At 48.8% G+C, this 14,590-nt stretch overlaps 1 protein-coding gene across 3 annotated transcripts in view; it reads left to right on the top strand.

Moving 5' to 3' along the window:
• The window catches only part of LOC141057368 (ORM1-like protein 1), a 122,275-nt gene that overhangs the window by 28,841 nt on the left and 78,844 nt on the right, over positions 1-14,590 (top strand). The gene's annotated exons all lie outside the window — the stretch shown is intronic.

The raw sequence follows: 14,590 nt of genomic DNA, 5'->3' as shown, positions 1-14,590 counted from the left end.
GACACCCGCAGTAGCACCGCCGGACACCCCCTCATCCCAGCCTGCAGCAATGGCATCGGTCAGGTGTATACTCATTATAAGACATGCCCCCCATTTTCCCCTTAAATTTTTTTTTTGGGGGGGGGAGTGCGTCTTATTATCCGAAAAATGCGGTACTTTACATCAGCACATTTTTTAAAACAATATTATTTATTTCCCTGGGAAGTTTGAAGGGTTAAAACCTGACAAGCGATTTCTCTTTTTTCTAGCAAAATTGACAGAGCTATTTTTATATGGACCACATCACATTTGAATTGACTTTAAGGGGTCTATGTGATAGAACATACCACAAATTGTCACCATTCTAAAAACTGCACCCCTGAAGGTGCTCAGAACCACATTCAAGAAGTTAGTGAACTCTTCAGGTGCTGCACAGGAACTAAAACAATGTGGAAGGCAAAAAGGGACATTTAACTTTATTTTGCAAAAATTTTACTTTAGACCCATTTTTTTATTTTCACAGGAGTAACCGGAAAAATGGACCTCAAAATATGTGGTGCAATATCTCCTGAGCACGCCAATATCCCATACTGGGGGTGAAAATTACTGTTTAGGTGCACGGCTGGGAAGGAACACTGTTTAACTTTTTGAACACAAAATTGGCAGGAATAGAGAGTGAACGCTATGTCTTATTTTGAGAACCCCTGATGTGCCTAAACAGTGAAAACACACCATAAATGACACTATTTTGGAAACTAGACCATTCAAGGATCTTATCTAGATATGTGGTGGGCACCTTGAATCCCCCCCCAGATGTTTCACAGAAACGTATAACATTGAGCGGTGACAATGGAAAAAAAATCACAGTTTTTCCTATCACCCATGGCAGCACTAACGAGAGGACAGGGAACCATTAAGATAAAAAGGGCGGCTCCTCTCTCCGCATCAGTGGTTTCCTGTCCTTGATAGACGGAGCCTTTACCTGGATGGCGGCATCACAGATGAAGAAACTAGGATTCCCAGGTGGCAGGGCACTGGTTCTGCTTCAGCCGGCGCCAGTGATCCTAGAAATGCCATGGGGGGGGGTGCCAATGCCGCCTCGACCGATGCGCCTGCGGCGCCATCACTGCATCGTGGCCATCAGCCCTGCGTTCTGGCGCGGTGTCAGAGCGTGACCAGTAACAGGAAGACACGCTCTGATGACGCGGCCGGGACCTAGTTTGCACCCGGGAACTTCCAGGGTGCGGTACTGGAAAGCTGCAGGAGATGCCGGCCGGCAGATTCCCTATGAGCTAAGTTCTTAAGGGAGGATTGCCGGCCAGGCAGGGGCACCGTTGCAGCGATGGAGGCACAGCAGCAGCTGAGCCCACTGCCACGGCAGCAGCATGGAGAGTCAGAGCAGCCGCAGCAACCCCAATGCCAGGAGAGTTCCGGACATTCCAGCGGGGGCACACAGGTCCAAGGATTCCAGGACAAGTTGACACATCTCCTGGATGAAGGACTCCACAGTTCCTAAAGGAGACCTTTTGGACGATATCCTGCCTCCTGTTCCATTTGGAGTGGTGAGTGACCTACGAGAATGACCTTTGTTAATGCAGATCTCTCTCTCCTTTCCCCCCTTTTTATTCTACAGTATATGGCTTTCGGGCAGGAGCCCCCTAGAAAGAGTACGAGGAAGTTGAAGCACAGGGGTTGTGCTTTATATGGACAGAATCTTAATAGTGCATGGCCCAAGAAATTATGCCGGCCGTGTATCAATGACATGGTAGCTAACAAAACCCCTGATGTTTCTACCACCTTGAGAACTCACATCAGAGCCGAGGTGGAAAACTCAATAAGCTTCCGGTCCCGTTCAGGGGAGACATCAAGGAGGGGATAGGGTCAAAGTATCTCCTTCGCTGTCAATGTCATCCATCTGATGAGGGAGTTCTGCAGGATACTTCGGGTTCTTCTTCGTCAGAAAGTGACTCAGGCTCAGGTTACTGCTTCCCCCTGGAGGAGGTGGACAGTTTAGTCAAATAAGGTCCACAATGGGACTGGTGGACCAGAGGCCTAAAAGATCGATCCAAGACATCATGTTTGGTACTTTGGATAAGAAAAAACGTAAAGTTTTTCCCATGAATGACATACTAGAGTCTCATCACTAGAGAGTGGGAGAAGCCAGATAGGACAGACCCATACCATCCTCCTTTAAAAGAAAATACCACTTTGAAGGTGAGGCCTCTTTCTCCTGGGGTAAGGCTCCCAAATTAAATGTTGCCATTTCTAAGGCCTCAAAAAGTTCAGCCCTCTCTTTTGAAGACTCAGGATTTTTAAAAGACCCTCTTGATAAGAAGGTGGATACCTTTCTTAAGGCAGCATGAGTTATCAGCAGGGGCATTGAGACCGGCCTGTCATGGTTAGGACATACATGGTTAATCTCCTGTTCTCACAGGGTTAACTTTTGCCGGCCTCTCTTTGTATCTGGGAGGGGTATTTATACTCACTCCAGACTAGGATTCCCTGTCAGCTATACTGTTATTCTGGCTGTGTTTGACCCCCCTGGTGTGCGTGTATACTGCATTGCTTGTTTGATTCCCGTGTATTACCCGGTCTGACCCCTCACTCTGAACTCCGTCTCTCGTTTTGGTACTATTGTCTTCTCCGGTTCTGACCTCCTGGCTTGGCTATTGTTACTCCGTTACAGTTTGTCCCTATTGTACCGTCCATTGCCTGTTCTGGTTTTCTGATCTATTGCTACGTCCTGACTATTCGCTCTGTCTAACCCTTTGGTATTGTCCTGCTATCTCGTGCTTTGATCTGGCTTGATCTGGTTTATGTCCCTGTCTATGCCCTTTGGTAACTTGTCCCATAGTTACTTTCTAGGAGTTTCCCTGCAGCTCCTAGCTCTGTGGAGCTTAGGTCATGCCCCCAGCAGTCACGTGCTTCAGGTCCTGATAGTGTGAAGCAGCACGCATCGTCACCGCTGCTGTCCCGCTCCACAGGTATCTTTGAGCACTGTTTTCCAGGACGTCCACCTGACAGCACCATGGAGGACGTCCTCCTCCTCCTTACAGGGACAGGAAAGCACACGAGAGGTTAAAAGGCCCCGTCCCACCCCTTTCCCTCAGTGTCTTTCCTGTCCCTGCACGGAGGGACATACGAGAGGAGCAGGATTACCTGAGGGCGCAGGGGGATCGGGCGGCCGGTCCAATCCTTCCCCCTGTCAGGATGCCCAGGACCGACACTTCCCGGTGGGGAGTCCCTCTGCCCCAAAGCCAGGAGCAGGACGCGCTCCTGGAGGAAGCCGCTCCTCCCGGTGGGAGGCTCTCGGCTCCAGGCCGCGCGGCAGTTGCCCGGGTCCCCGCAGGCAGCGCCGGTGCGACATGCAGGCCGCGCGGCGGTTGCGGCTGTAAACGCTGCCCCACACGCAGCCGGCGGTGTGGGCGCCGGCGAGAGAGATCCCGGGGCAGCTCGAACCGGGTCCCCGCAATGGGCGCCGCCATTGCAGAACGCTCGGGGGTGGGGCTTCAAAACAGGAAGCGGAAGTGGCTGGCGCGCGGCGATGACGTCACGCGCCGATTTGGAAACAGCGCGCCAGCAGCCTGGGCACACCAGCAGCTCGCCGCATGCCAGCAGCCCGCCGCATCAGCAGCTCTCACCGCACGCCAGCAGCTCACCGCAGACCAGGAGTTCACTGCACGCTAGCAGCTCACCGCAGGCAACAGCTGCTTCACTGGTATGGACCCAGAGGCGCCAGCCGACAGGGGGGTAAGTGCGCCTGGCGCAATCCAACTCCCACACGGCCTTCCCCGCAGCCCAGGACAACTGACCCGACTATCCCTGTTCTGTATCGTACAGGAGAAGGGTACCCCAGCCCCCCCGACAGAGGTTAAGGACCCGGTAAAGGCCACATCTAAGTCTGTCAGATGCCCGGTTTGCAGGGTAAAGCTGCCAGACAACTATACCAAGACTCTCTGCGGACCCTGCACTTCAAGGGTCGTAAGAGACGAGCAGCCGTCCCTCCTGGCCGAGATGCGATCCTTGATTCGGGAGGAAGTACAGGCCTCCAGATCCAGTCTCTCACTGCAGCAGTCCCCTAGTCCAGGGCCAAGCCGGAAGCGACCGAGGTGGGAGACGGAGCTAGCTTCGGAGACAAGTTCGCCTGAAGGGTCAGACCCCCGGGACTCGGATCCCGAGGAGGGGGAGATCCCGACTGACAGGAGGGACCAAGGCAGGAAATACCTGTTTAAGTTAGAGGACACCGAGGACCTGGTGCAGGCGGTAAGGAACACCATGCAGATAGAGGATGTTCCAAAACCGCAGTCCCGACAGGACCTGATGTTTGGGGGACTGGTCGCTCGGAAACAAACTGTGTTCCCCGTAAGCGAACACATTAAGACAATGGTCCTAGAAGAATGGAAAGAGGCAGAACGGCGACTTGTACTGTCTCGGGACTTTAAGAGCCGACTGCCCTTTGACCCAGAGGAAACACGATGGTGGGAGGAAATCCCTAAAATCGATGTTCCTGTAGCTAGGGTGACCAAAAAAACCGCCATCCCCTTCGAGGACTCATCAAGTCTCAGAGACCCGATGGACCGGAAGGCGGATATTCTGTTAAAGAGAACATGGGAATCGGCAGCCGCCCTTACTAAGGCTAACATAGCAGCCACCTCAGTGGCCAGGTCCATGTTCCTATGGGTGGGGCAGTTGGAAGAACATTTATCCAACAAGACCCCTAGATCTGAGATCCTAGCTTCTCTCCCTCTGATGAAATCAGCCACTGCGTTCCTTTCTGATACATCGGCCGAATCAGTAAGATTCGCAGCCAGGAACAGCTCCCTTTCCAACGCAGTTAGACGAGCGGTTTGGCTGAAGTCTTGGTCTGGGGATAACGCTTCAAAGGCAAAGCTTTGCTCCATCCCCTTTTCAGGCTCAAGGGTGTTCGGGCCAGCTCTAGATAGCATCCTAGAGCAGGTGTCTGACAAAAACAAGGGGTTTCCAGAAGAAAAACCCAAGCGTCCCCAGTCCTTTCGTAGAGGGTCCTTTTTCAGGAGACAGACCGATTTTAGGAGCTAGGGTAGATCCAACAGGGGCTCCTTTAGAAACACTCAGAGCCAAGGGGGGAGAAGCAAGGCCCCTCTTTTCGCGTCATCCTCCAGGTCTAGAAGGCAATGACGCCATAGGTGTCGGGGGAAGACTGCGACAATTCGCAGCAAGGTGGCGCCAGGTAACCCAGAACCGGTGGGTCCTCAGAACCATCAAAGAAGGGTACAGCATAGAATGTTATTCCCCTCCCCCCGACAGATACATCGCCCCCACCATAGTCCCGGAAGACTCTACCATGTGGGCAGACCTTCAGGACCTGCTCCGGTCAGAGGTCATAGTGCCAGTTCCACAGCAGGAGAGGGGAAAGGGTCATTACTCTTCCCTATTCTCCATTACAAAACCATCTGGCAAGGCCAGAACAATTATGAACTTAAAACCCCTAAATGCCTGGGTGGTATACAAAAGGTTTCGAATGGAATCAATACGCTCAGCGATTCAACTTATAGACAGGGATGCTGTCATGTGTACTCTGGACCTGAAGAGTGCGTACTATCAGGTCCCCATCCATCCCGCATCTCAAAGCCTATTAAGATTCGCGATCAGTCTACCATCCCGGACCTGCCACTTCCAGTTCCAGTGCCTTCCGTTCGGGCTGGCTTCGGCCCCCCGAATATTTACAAAGCTGGTAGCGGAGGTGGAGGCCTACCTGAGAAAGCAGGGAGTCATTATAATACCCTATCTAGACGACTTTCTCCTAGTCGCAGGATCAGAAGAAAGGCTCATCCAGGACAGAAGCCGAACGATCAGAACACTGGAGTATCTCGGCTGGCTGATCAACGACCAGAAGTCAGACCTAAAACCAGAAAGCAGGAAGATCTTCCTGGGAGTCCTTCTGGATTCAAGACACAGAATATCCCGGCTACCGAGAAAAAAGCAGCAGTCAATTCAAGACAGAGTCAAGGGACTACTGAGACACCGCTCCTCCATAAGAGGTGCAATGGAAGTTCTGGGTCTGATGACGGCTTGCATTCCATGCGTCAGATGGGCCCAGTCCCATTCGAGGCCCCTGCAAAAGGAAATCCTCGCAGGATGGAACAGTCGTCAGGATTCTCTCGACGGGCCCATATCCTTACCAGACTCGGTAAGAAGATCCCTACGGTGGTGGATACAGGCCCAGAACTTACAGGTGGGCGTGCTATGGACAACCTCGCCGTACGTGGTAATCACCACAGACGCCAGTACGTGAGGATGGGGAGCCCACGTAGAAGGGAGAATTTTTCAAGGAAGATGGCCGGTCAGCATCAGAAGCAGATCCTCCAACTTCAGGGAACTCTATGCGGTCTGGGAAGCCCTGCGTCAGAACCGGTCGGTAGTGAGAAATCGACATGTCCGGATATTGTCCGACAACACAACGGCAGTCTCATTCCTGAAACACCCAGGGAGGTCCGAGACATCGACCACTCCAGGCACTCGCAGGTCGAATATTCGCCTGGGCAGAAGAGAGGTGGTCCTCTCCATAACGGCAATCCACCTAGAGGGTTCTCAGAATGTAGTAGCAGACTATCTAAGCAGACAGCGGTTCAGCCCGACAGAGTGGGAGCTAAACGAAGAAATCTTCCATCATCTTTGTCAGCGTTGGGGAACCCCCAGTATAGACCTGTTTGCAAACTGGAAGAACTCAAAGGTCGCCAGATTCTACTCCTTTAACCCAGCAGATCACCCGGACGGAGTAGATGCCCTGAGCCAGACCTGGACGGAACCCCTCTTGTATGCATTCCCGCCACTGGCGCTGATACCGGCGGTACTCAGGAAGATCTGCGAGGACCGCGCGTCGGTAATATTAATAGTGCCATACTGGCCAAAGAGAAGCTGGTTTCCGCTGCTAGGAGCCATGGCAGTAGGAAACCCAGTCGAGCTACCCCTGAAGGGAGATGTTATCCACCAGGGGCCGATTCGCCATCCAGACCCAGCAAGGCTACGCCTCTCGGCATGGATCCTGAAAGGGACATCCTGAGAGCAAAGGGCTTATCCGAGCAGGTCATATCCACTCTACTGGCCAGCAGAAAATCGGTAACATCCGCAATCTACAGAAAAATATGGAAGAGATTCTGCCTGGAAGGTGGCAGGTCCGACCTCTCGGCAGGTACCCCTGACCTCCCTAGGGTCCTAGACTTTCTGCAGTTGGGATATAATAAGGGGCTTAAACCCAGCACGTTAAAGGTCCAGATCTCGGCTTTGAGCGCCTTCTTCGACTACCCTTTAGCCTCCCATCCTTGGGTGGTAAGATTCATAAAGGCCACGCAGCGTCTTCGCCCCACAATTAGGCAGCTCACCCCGCCCTGGGACCTCGGCCTGGTACTCAGATCTTTATGTAGGGACCCCTACATGCCTAGTGATAGAATGTCCATTTCGACTCTCTCTCGAAAGACGGCTTTCCTCGTAGCCATCACCACGGCCAGAAGAATAGGGGAGATCCAGGCCCTGTCCCCCAAGGATCCATATCTCCAGATCAGAGACGATCATATAACCTTAAGATTAGATCCGGTTTTTATCCCCAAGGTAGCCTCTTACCAGAATATAAATCACGAGATAGTGCTACCATCCTTCTGCAGCAATCCCCGCAACGAGAAAGAACAGCGTCTCCACTCCCTAGATGTAAGACGGGCAGTTATAAGCTATCTAGAGGCCACCAATGACTGGCGTATTGACTCCAACTTGTTCATCCTCTTCGGGGGTAAAAATAGGGGAAGAAAAGCCTCTAAGGCGTCCATCGCAAGATGGATCACATCAGTAATTTCAGACGCCTACCAGTCGGAAGGCGCCAATCCACCAGATACCTTAAGGGCCCACTCTACTAGGGCAGTTTCAGCCTCCTGGGCCGAGCACGCAGGCGCCTCAGTCGAGCAGATTTGTAGAGCGGCAACCTGGGCCAGTCTGAATACATTTTGCAAGCACTACAAACTTGATGTGCTATCAGGCCAACATACCGCATTTGGGAGAAAAGTTCTCCAGGCGGTGATCCCACCCTGAGGAGGTGCTTTGGTACTCTCCATGGTGCTGTCAGGTGGACGTCCTGGAAAATAGGTATTAGACCTACCGGTAATGATGTTTCCAGGAGTCCATCCTGACAGCACGGGTAGTTCCCTCCCTGTTATGTTATGTTTGTTAAGTTATGTCATATGATGTAATATGATGATACCATTAAAAGAGTTATAGCATTATCCACGCTGTGGTTCTTGTTAAGTCACTGAGGGAAAGGGGTGGGACGGGGCCTTTTAACCTCTCGTGTGCTTTCCTGTCCCTGTAAGGAGGAGGAGGACGTCCTCCGTGGTGCTGTCAGGATGGACTCCTGGAAACATCATTACCGGTAGGTCTAATACCTATTTTTGTACTCAGGACACACGCACTGGCTCAGTGAGCAAGTGCAGTGTGGTGTTCCTGACACGGCCATCGCAGCAGCTTGCACGGTGAGGTCTCTCATGGTCTGGCTGAGCATGTTAGAAGATCAGCTAGGTGATGATTCATCCAGTAATGCCATTAATACAACACTTCCAATGATCAAGGGAGCAGCAGCCTTTTTGGTGGATGCGCCAGCCGACTTAGCCAGGTTGGCCGCAAGATCAACTGCACTATCTAATGCAGGCCAGAGAGCAGTCTGGTTAAAAAGCTGCCCGTGAAATGTTCAGGCAAAAGGGAAGCTATGTTCCCTTCCCTGCAAATGACAATATTTATTTGGGTCGGCTCTAGATGACCTCTTGGATAAGGCGGCTGACAAGAAAAGGGGTTCTCAAAGCCTCAATTCTCTTCCTTCAAACAGTCCTTTCGGGGGAAAAGGTATAAAAGAAGTAGAGTGTCCACGGAACAGATGAGACAGGGCGACAAACCTAAAAAGTCCAAAGGGTTCCTGTTGGTACCTCTTCCCAAAGTGATCGGAAGTCCTTCAAGTGACTCTCTTTCCCAGGTGGGAGGAAGGCTCTCCCTCTTCCTTCCAGCCTGGGAGAAAATATCATCCAGTCCTTGGGTTCTCAACCTGGTGGCGGGGTTGAGACTGGAATTCGGGAGATATCCACCAAACAGGTTCATTGTTACGGCCCCACGAGCATCCGTGTCAGAGAAGATAGCGTTGGAGTCGGAAGTACTGTGCGTCTTGAGGAACAATGTTCTGCAGTATGTACCAGCAGAAGAATAGGGGAAAGAGTTCTACTCTCCCCTGTTCCTAATAAAGAAGCCGAATGGCTCATACAGGATGATCTTCAATTTAAAGGGCCTGAGCAAATTTTTTAAGATCCCAAAGTTCAAGATGAAGTTGATAGTCAGCGACTCAGCTACTCTTCTCTGATTGCTATATGGCCATCCTGGACCTGAAGGACGCATATTACCACATGCCAATACATGTGGCATTCAGAAAATTCCTCAGGGTGGCGGTATCGGTGGAAGGCGTTGTAAGATACCTCCAGGACAAGGCACTGACCTTTGGCCTGGCAGTAGTGACTCCTCGGATTTTCACAAAGCTGATATCGGAGGTTATGGCTGACTTCAGAGAGAGGAACAGGCTAGTCATCCTATAACTGGACGATTTCCTAATAGTGGGCCGTTCCTTCACTCATTGCCACAGTCAGGTGGAGGTCATAGTCACTATCTTGACAAGCTTAGGATGGTGTTTAAACCTGGGAAAATGAAGGTTGCGGCCACAAAAGACGCAGATCTTTTTAGTACTCTTGCCCGACTCCCACCAGCAGGAATGTCGTCTGCCAGAGCAAAAAAATGAAAAATTGTTCAGTTTCAGCCTCCTCTCTAGGTGAATACGAAATCCGGTCAAGACCCTGAGAATTGCTATGTCCCTCCTGGGCTTCCTGACCTTATGTTTCCCGGCAGTGAAGTGGCCCAGTTCCACTCAAGCGAATTGCCAAGGTTCGTCCTGGAAAGCCAACATTCATTGCAGGGGCATCTGGAAGGTACACTGTCACTACCACAAGAGGTTATACATTCTCGCCATTGGTGGCTGGGCATAAAATCCCTATGGGAGGGGGTCCCGTGGTTTCCTCACATCTCCAGGGTAGTTACCACAGTCGCCAGGGAAGGAGCACCATATTAAAGGGCAGATTTTATCATTGTGGTTTGCGGGTGCCATGACGCACTGGAAGAGCTCTTGATGTAGCAGAACCTCCCCCACACACACAATTGACCCCATTTTACAAATCACATCTCTCAATTCATTAATCCAGAGGTGCAGTGATCATATTGACACCAAAGGTGTGTCACAGAGTTTTATACCATTGGACAGTAAAGAAAAAATAATTACATTTTTAGCACTAAAATTTTGTTTTAACCCCAGATTTTACATTCTCACACAAGAAATGGATAAAAATGGCACCAAAATTTGTCACACAATTTCTGCTGAATGTAGAAATACCCCATATGTGGCTGTACAGTAATGCTTAGCCAAACGGTGAGACTCGGAATGGACGGAGCACAGATTTTCCTAGAATAATTTGCGGACTCCACATACAGAGCCTCAAGTGCTAGAAGAACAGAATCCTCCAGGGCTCGCTTTTCCAGAGCCTTTGTACTAACAAATGTGGAAGCCCCCTATATTTCCTTTAACAGATGATGGACCTGAGTGGGTACTACTTGCTTTTTTCTGATTGATTTGAAGCTTTTGTTGTTAAAATTTACAAAAACATTTTGCATCACATTTATTCTGCCCACTACATTGGAGCACTTACTTTGAGGTTTCAAAATTTCCGAGTGATGTGACAGATGAAGCCCCCGAGGAAGTCACTCCCTGCAATGAAGCAGCAGAGTTACTCTGGATTCCATCTGGCCTGTGTTTAGCATCGGCGCCCTTTGCAAAAGTGCACCAAACTTTTATGCACCCCACTTTTATGCACGCCTAAAAAGACTGAGACCGCCGGATCATAGGCCAGACGGCGTCCACAGTGCCTACATCTGCCTCATTATAGGGAATCTTCCGCTGGGGGTTCCTTCTGAATCGCTTATTTCAGAGATTTACAAGGAAACCCCGGTGTAAGCTGCATAGCACAGGAGATATGCGTTCCGAGCATTACTGTGATCTTTCGGAGGCAGAATGAAAAAAATCAATAGCATGTGAAGAATTGGTTTTATTTATTTTTTACGCCATACCTCGTGCGTTATAACTGATTATGCCACTTTATTCTTTAGGTCTGTTCGATTACAGTGATACTAGATTTATATTGAGTTTTTATGTTTGGCTGCTGTCACACACTAAAAGACTCTTTATTGCGAAAACTTTTTTGCATTGCCATATTTTGAGAGGTATAATTTTTCATATTTTGGCCCACAGTCATGTGAGGGTTTGTTTATTTACGAGACGAGTTGAAATTTTTATTGGTACCATTTTCGGACGCTTGATATTTCTTGATCGCTTTCAATTCAAATTTTTTTGACGCAAAATGAACAAAAAACAGCAATTCAGAATTTTTTTTTTTTTTTTTTTTTTTTTTTTATGCAGTTTCCAGTATGATAAAAATGATAAGGAAGCTTTATTCTTTGTGTCAGTACGATTACAGCGACAACACATTTACTGTTTTTTATGTTTTGGCGCTTTTACACAATAAAAACAATTTTCTAGAAAAAAATAATTATTTTTTCATTGCTTTATTTTGAGAGCTATAACTTTTTTATTTTTCCGCTGATGTAGCTGTATGGCACCTTGTTTTTTGCGGGACAAGATGACGTTTTCAGTGATACCATTTTTATTTGTCTTTTTGATCCCGTTTTATTCCACTTTTTGTTCGGAGATATAATGAAAAAAGATAGTTTTTTTTGCCACGGTTTTTATTTTTTTTATGTTGTTCATTGAAGGGGTTAACTATTGTGACAGTTTTCTGGGGCAGGTGGTTCTGGACGCGGTGATACTTATATTTATATTATACCGTATATATTCGAGTATAAGCCGAGATTTTTAACCCATTTTTTTAGGCTGAAAATGCCCCTCTCTGCTTATACATGAGTCATTGTCCTAGGGGGTTGGCGGGGAGGGGGAGCGGCAGAAGCCGGTGGCTGTCACATTGTACTCACCCACTCCTCGCGCAATCACTGTAAGTCCTCCATGCATCGCTCTGTTGTCCAGGCGAGGCAGCTTCCTGTGTTCAGCGGTCACTAAAGTAATGAATATGCACGCTTCTCCACTCCCATATTCGTAGAGCGCATATTCATTACTTTAATGAGCGGTACCACGTGACCGCTGAACACGAGAAGAAGCTGCCTCGCCTGGACAACAGAGAAGCAGAAAAGTGCAGAGACCATGCGCAAGAGGGGGTGAGTATGATGGGGGAGCCGAGCCATGCATACACTGGGGAGGACTGAGGAGCCATTCATACAGCAGGGGGCGGACTGAGGAGCCATGCATACAGCAGGGAAAGATGGAGGAGCCATGCTTACAGCAGGGGGAGGAGGGAGAAGCCATGTATACAGCAGGGGGAGGACGGAGGAGCCATGCATACAGCGGGGGGGGGACTGAGGAGCCATGCATACAGCAGGAGGAGGACTGAGGAGCCATGCATACAGCAGGGGGAGGACTGAGGAGCCATGCATACAGCAGGGGGAGGACTGATATTTAACCATCATCTTGTTAAGGGAACGATAATCAATACACGGTCTTAATGAACCATCTTTCTTGGCCACAAAAAAAAAAACCAGCACCTAAAGGTGACGAGGATGGTCTAATATGACCCTTCTCCAACGACTCCTTAATATAGGATCGCATAGCATCATGTTCGGGTACTGATACGTTGAAAAGCTGACCCTTGGGAAATTTACACCCAGGCATCCACTCAATTGCACAGTCATAACTCCTATGAGGAGGCAAAGATGCAGACTTACTCTCACTAAATACATCAGAAAAATTGGCCAGATAATCAGGAATATCATGAGACTGAGGAGAGGTGGAGAAAACAGGAGCGTCCCTAAGAACACACTGACAACCCCAGCTCACCACAGACCCAGATTTCCAATCCAAAACTGGATTAAGCGTTTGCAACCAGGGAAAACCCAGAACAATAGTATCATGCAAATTATGCAGCACCAAAAATTCACTATTTTCCTGGTGGTCTGGGGTAACTTGCATTATCACCTGGGTCCAAAACTGAGGTTTATTCTCTGCCAAAGGAGTAGCATCAATACCCCTCAAAGGAATAGGCGTCCGCGGAGGCGTCATGGAAAAACCACAACGTTTAGCAAAGTCCAAATCCATCAGATTCAAAGCTGCTCCTGAATCCACAAAAGCCTTAGTGGATAAGGAGCAGATCAGAGTAATTTCCAAAAGGAACTTAGGTTGTACACTGCCCACATCAAATGTGTGTGCAAAACGTTTCTCTCATTTAGGGCAGACAGAAATAGTATGAGAGGCGTCTCCACAGAAAAAACACAGCTTATTACGCCTTCTAAACTCCTGACGTTGCGCCCTAGACAAAACCCCATCACATTGCATAGGTTCAGACATTTGTTCAAAAGGTAGCAGCACCTCCCGTGTAGTTTTACGTTCACGTAAACGCCAATCAACTTGAATGGCTAATGACATAGAATCATCCAGACCAGGGGGAACAGGAAATCCCACCATAACATCTTTTACGGTCTCTGATAAACCCTTCCGAAAGAGAGCTGCCAAAGCACTATCATTCCATGTAGTAAGGACCGCCCACTTTCAGAATTTTTGACAGTATAACTCTGCAGAATCCTGACCCTGATTTAATGCCAACAGGGTTCTCTCAGCTTGATCAACAGCAATTGGTTCATCATACAACATCTCCAAGGCTTGAAAAAATGCATCCACATTAGTCAGAATAGGATTTTCAGGTGTCAGAGAAAAAGCCCAATCCTGGGGATCGCCGCGCAGCAAAGAGATGACAATTTTAACCTGCTGCGCAGAGCTCCCCGATGAATTAGGCTTCAAGGCAAGAAATAATTTACAATTATTCTTAAAATTCAAAAATTTAGACCGATCCCCAGAAAACACATCAGGAGTAGGGATCTTAGGTTCAGCAGCATGTGACTGAATGAGGTAGGTGGAAATTCCCTGCACTTCAGCAGCAAGTTTCTCCACACGATCAGACAATTGCTTAATCTCCATTAGGAAAAAAAATATCCTCCTACGGCCTCAGAGAAAAAGAGGAAAAAATACATTAAAAAAAAAAAATCTGACTTTTTTTTTTTTTTTTTTTTTTTTTTTAAACAATTTTTTCCTGCTTTTGAGTACCCTAGAATCTGCGGTATGGCTGGTGATTCTGTTATGAATGGGTCACCGAGGATGAAAACTAAACATAATCAAGTGTGAACATTAGCAGAAACACTTAGCTTGAGATGACTGGAACAGAGCTGAAAACCAAGACCTGAAAAGCCAGAAGGAATCACCAGCACCAGAATAGGGTGTCGGCTGTCTTAAATCCATTCTGAGATTCCAGAGATCCAATCGTTATCCTCATCATCAGGTGGCAGATCTCTACTAATTAAATCAACCTCACTACCTCCTGTTACCACCAGAGGGAGCCCGGAAGGGAAACTCACAACTGGTAGACCAGAAAATGAGTTCACAACGGAGGAC

The sequence above is a fragment of the Dendrobates tinctorius genome, unplaced genomic scaffold (assembly GCF_039654945.1).
Source record: "Dendrobates tinctorius isolate UK_male_01 unplaced genomic scaffold, ASM3965494v1 ptg000204l, whole genome shotgun sequence".
Taxonomy (NCBI): domain Eukaryota; kingdom Metazoa; phylum Chordata; class Amphibia; order Anura; family Dendrobatidae; genus Dendrobates; species Dendrobates tinctorius.
This window is presented reverse-complemented; position numbering and strand designations above follow the sequence as displayed.